Source organism: Capsicum annuum, chromosome 11 (assembly GCF_002878395.1).
Source record: "Capsicum annuum cultivar UCD-10X-F1 chromosome 11, UCD10Xv1.1, whole genome shotgun sequence".
NCBI lineage: Eukaryota > Viridiplantae > Streptophyta > Magnoliopsida > Solanales > Solanaceae > Capsicum > Capsicum annuum.
Window position 1 is genome coordinate 208,871,734 of NC_061121.1, and position 5,584 is coordinate 208,877,317.

A 5,584-nucleotide genomic window follows, 5' to 3' on the forward strand; every position below is an offset into this window, starting at 1 on the left:
CAAGTTACAGAATTCGAAAGATAAAAACTAGCAAATTATGTATATATTTTATTTTGAGAACATTGTACTACCTGATGTCCTCTATCTACAACTACACATAAAGTACGTAACTGTAAAGAACAAAAAAAAATTGAGATGCAACAAATCTACATTAAGACAATACAATATATACAAAAATTCAAAGAAGATCATAATTTAGATACAAACTAATACAAAATGTATGTTTAAGCTTAAAAACATGTATCTTAGAAGAAAAAACATGTATTTTTTATAATACGACTTTCAATAAAATTTAAACAACACTAGATAAGTGTCAAAGAATTAACAGTAACTCACAGATACAAGTTAACACAACATATATGTATCTATATAGTTATAAACTCGTATCTTTTATAATACGATTTTTCAATAAAATTTAAACAACACTAGATACATTTCAAAGCATTAACAGTAACTCACAGATACTAGTTAACACAACATGTATTTATGAACTTATAAACTTGTATTTTTTGTAATACGATTTTCAATAAAATTAAAACAACACTAGATACATATCAAAGCATTAACAGTAACTCACAGATACAAGTTAGCACAACATGTATCTATACTTATAAACTTGTATCACTTGTTATATTAATTGCAGTAACACTGTTATAGATATGAACTAGTAAAGATAAAAAGAAAAATTAGAGTCATTAACTAACAAAAACAGGAATATAAAACAAAAAACAATAGCAAAAAGAGAAATCAACATCGACAACAACATACCCAGTATTCTCGAATCTCTATTCATAATGTTAATTCAAAACAATATAGCTTAAACAAACGATAATCAGAGAAATTGCATAACAAAATAACTAAAAAAATCACTTTGTAAACCCACTCGCAAATTTTATTTTATTTTAAAGTAAAATAAGAATAGAAGAAATTGAAGGAAACTATTCAACAGAGACTACAGGATCTAAGTGTAATAAAACAAACACAACAAAATAAGAAGGGGACTATCCAACAGAAACTACAGGATCCAAGAAAAATACATATCATAGATCGCACAAACTTCAAGGCACTTGTATAAACCTGCAAAACAAGCAGGCTAAAATTAGGACAACAGAGAAGGGGGGAACTACATAAGAAGTTAAAAGAAAGGATAGCCACTAGCTTTCTGATCAGAACTTTCCTTCACTAGCTAGTAGAATTATGATTAAAATCTTGAATTCCCTTCCCTTGCAATGTATATCAGCACGATACAGAGTTAATAATCTCTTTTGATACGGCAAGCCAAGCCAGAGTATAGAGTTAATAAGGATAACGACACCAGCACCAACAGTTACGTCAGTGGTAGATTAGTTTGAAGAAATTGGAAGGGGAGAAATACAACAATAACAACAACATACCCAGTGTAATTCCAAAACTGAAAAAATCACTTTGTAAACCCAATCGCAAAATTTACAACAAAAAATCCGATAAACAATTTCGTTTTTTCAAAATTATTTTTTTGAAAAAAAAAAGTAAAATAAGAATAGAAGAAATTGAAGTTGATTTTAGGAAGGAAATTCACCTTAATTCAAAGGTTTGAATTAGAGAGAGAAATTAAATAGAAACTGCTGCTTGAATTAACGCTTATAAAGAGGAGAAAATGGGTAAATTTTTGCTAAAGTAACAGCTAAAGAAAGAGAGGTTTCAACTTGTATCTCAACTTTACCAAAAAAATTGTAAATGTTGAGATTTAAGTAATATTTAAGAATTGGAGTGATTTTTAGTAATTTAGAAACATAAGTGGTTTATTTAAGTAATTTTTCCTAAAATTTTCTCCCCAGCCCAACAAAACCAACCGACCCGGCCCAAGTTCCCTTTCCCCTTATATCCCCTCAGCCGACAAAAACCAACAAATAACAGCTAACAATTTCAACGGACAAAACCCGACCCGTCCAACACCAGTTTCAGCAAACCATTAGCGCAAAACAATACCAACATCAACAACAGTCAGCAATCCAGAACAACAATTTCAACACAAATGACAGAAACAACTTTCAACGACAACAACTGCGATAACAGAAATAATTTCAACGCAACAACAGTACAACAATGGCAGAAGCAGCTCAGCAACATCATCTCAATTTTCAAAATTCAAATGTCAATTCGTTTTTCCTTCTTTACCCCTCCGTTTTCCCCCAAAACAACCACAAATTCCTCTATAAATACCTACATGTGTAGAGAAATAGGGAGGAGGATATTGGGGAAAAAAATTGAGGATTCGGGAGGCTCATGCTTCTAATCCTACGTAACCCAAAAGATTCTCGAAGAAACATACTCAAAAACTCAATTCCGATAAATTCGAATTGAAATTTCGGTGGTGGAAGTCCGTCGTCAACTCGTTGTTCCGATTCGCTGCCCGGAAAAAGGTAAACATATCTCCTCTTCGTTATTTTTCTTCGTACTAGCAGTGATGTTGGGATTATGTGTTGTAGAAGGCTTTTCGAAAGCCATAGATTTTGTGTTTAATTTGTTGGGTTGATATTTTTGTTTTCAATTTCGCGACCCTTTGTTTCGTCTTTATGATATTTCCGTCATGTGTCGAAAGTCGGGGCATTAAGGATGCCTTAAACAAACTCTTTGAATTAGTCCTTCGGAAGAATAAAGTTTGAAGTTTGGGATTTTTCGTAAGTTTTTAGTTCATGAAGTTCCTCCTGAAGATTTTTGAGAAATTAAAAGGTATGATTGGGTTTAGTTTTCTATAAGTCTTGGCCTAAGTTACTTACGAGTTTATTGTGTTTTAAAACTAAGTCTTTTGTTTTCACTATTTGGTTTCTATTAGCTGTTGAGATAAAGCCGTTAGTTTGGGAGAGTCATGAGGGATTCGCCTCTTCAAACATTTTGGCCTGTTTTGCGATTAATAAGTTTCTTGGCTTGCCTCTGTCCTGTATGAACCCTCTTGCTATGTGTTGCGTAATTTCTCAAGTAAAGCTAACGAATTTTGTCCATATGGTACGAATAAGGTCGTTGGGATTAAAGGTTCATTGCTATGTTTTAAAAGTCATTCAGGTTCATGCAAGTTCAAGATATTGATTTTATCCTTTCGTTATGAAATTTGAAATTGATTGTTAACATTCGCTTAAATTGCTTAAATGTGTTTGTCGATCCGAATATATCTTTGGAACTATTTAAATTGTGAGTTGGACCATATCTTCTTGTCATTAAATAAAATATGTGATATGTCCACTTGTCTTTATTTCTAAAAATGGGTCTGTTGCTTACTTCTTTGCTAAATAAAATAGTTTTGTCATTAAATGATGTATTTTTGCCTAAATAGTTAGTTGTAGAAAGTACGATAAACTTTGAGATGCAACTTTATCTTTGAAACAGTTATCACTTTGAATAATGAGGATTTGGATAAAGGAATTTGGCTACTGCCTAGTTTGAAGAATTTCATTGGAAAACTGTACAAGTATTTGAAGTAACTAGCCATTCTGGATCTCCTTTCAGGATTATTTTGACTAGAATTAATAAATCTGTTAGTTTCGTTTTGACAAAATAATCTCTTTTTATTTTGCTACTTCATCGAATCTCTTTTTGGGCAACTGATTGTAATTATTTCGATAAAGTTTGGCCAAGGATAAAATTGTTGAAGTGTTGAATTTATGTCTGATTAGCAACAATCTTGGCATGTTGCTAACTTTCTTTTTCTTCTTTTTATGCATGGACCCATCTTGAACAAGTCCAATGGGACTCCCCATATCGTTGCATTCACCCACATTATCTCGAGTCAGGCCTTAAAGTCCAAAGCTGGACTGATATCCATGGGATATACACTTAGATACAGTTGCTGTACACTGTAAAGCAGCTGATAATGGCTTATATTAAAAGTGGAAGCGAGCACGCAAGGTTTATACAAAGATATACAGTGCGTATACAAAAACGCAGCAGCAATAGGGCTAATATACAGTCAGTAGACAACTGATATACATTTCAGAAAAATGGACTGAAGTCCATAATTCAAGCCCAAAACTGTGCAGAGATTAATGGGCCAATTGAAGGCCCAACTTTAATTCTTGCATCTTGTATTGTTTATTGGTGCTAACTAACATTTAAGTTAATTAATCTAGATAAATTTCCTAAGGTGTTGTCATTTTATTTTGTCTTAGTTTTCTTTTATTTAATTCATGACCTTTTCACATAATTTATATCGTTTAGAGACGGATTAAATTGTTTTCTTCGATTTTCTCTGTAATAAGTCTTTTAAAAGTGAGTAGTTTATTTTAATATGATGTTTATTTTGTTCATATGACTAAATAGTCTATTTGGATTAAATTAATTCTCTTCAAACTTAATAAATTAAATTTTTTTATAAATTTTAACTTTTCATGATTAATAAGATATCCTTAATTTAATACTCTCTTAATATTTTTTCAAAGGTATTATCTATGACATAATTGACTTTTTCTGTAATAATTAATAATAAGCAAATAATTTTCTTCTTTTACGAAATTAAAATCCATTTCCCCTTTTAAATTTGAAAAACTACAACTTAGTTTAATTCAATTAGAATTTTTCTCTTTTGAATAAATAAATGTCATTTTTTTAAATGAATGTTTTTAATATATATTTTTATATATATATAAAATCAAGTTTTTGCAAAATTAGCCACTTTATTTAGTCAAGTTAGTTCTTTTTGATACATCGTTTTAAACGGACGTTCCCAAATGCCTTAAAAACCTTCTAAGAACGTTAATTGAACTCTTACCCAGAATCTCTAGTTTTAAAGGTTTATTTCTATTTTTGAACCTTTGAAAGTCTTTCAAGTTTTTTTCTTGTTTTTTTTCTCTAAAAAATCAAGTGGCAACTCTGAAAATTTTCTTAAAATTATTTCGAAATTTTCTCAACTTTTTTTGAAATAGTTTTAAAATCAACCATTTTCTCACCAAAAAGAAACCCGAAAATGGATAAAACATCATGGACTTGGTAAACTTAAAATTAGGAGGGAACCATGTAATTTATAACACTTATCAATGCTATGACTTGGTTTCTTACAATACTTGCAAACAAGGTTGACTCTAGAGGGGTTAAAGTCAAAATTAACCCTTGATGGGCGAGGGGAATTGTTCTCAACAACCCCAACATTGAAAGAAGAAAACCCGGAAGGGAAAGGTTAAGGGGAACCAATAGAGATCTGTCTTTGCCTCTCATCATTCAACAGTAAGCCATAAGCAGTATCAACAGAGGGTAGAGGCTTCATGAGGAGAATGTCATGAGGAGAATGTGACTTTTAACCTGGGCATACATTTTATTCAACCCCAACAAAAATTGATATATTTTTTGTTCATCCTCATCTTCTTGATTCAAAGTTTTGGCACCACAAGTGCAAGACCTAGCTCGCTTAGTGGAAATAGATGAAATTTCATCCCAAACCTGTTTGATTCGATTGAAATAGAAGGGAATATCCATAAAACCCTGAGAAATATGCGCAAGCTCTTTTCTCAATTCAAAAACAGTCTAGTACCATCTACTTTGCCGTTTCTATCCTCAAGTTCACTCCATACCTCACTAGCAAGCTTAGAGTACTCGACACTTCTACTAATATCATTAC

The 5,584-nt window shown here is 31.5% G+C and overlaps 1 long non-coding RNA gene across 1 annotated transcript; it reads left to right on the forward strand.

Moving 5' to 3' along the window:
- The first annotated feature begins 890 nt into the window (after window positions 1-890).
- On the forward strand, window positions 891-4,116 carry LOC124888702. The gene is made up of 2 exons (XR_007047384.1): window positions 891-2,402; window positions 3,717-4,116. It is a non-coding gene; the product is annotated as an uncharacterized LOC124888702 (long non-coding RNA).
- The last annotated feature ends 1,468 nt before the right edge of the window (window positions 4,117-5,584 follow it).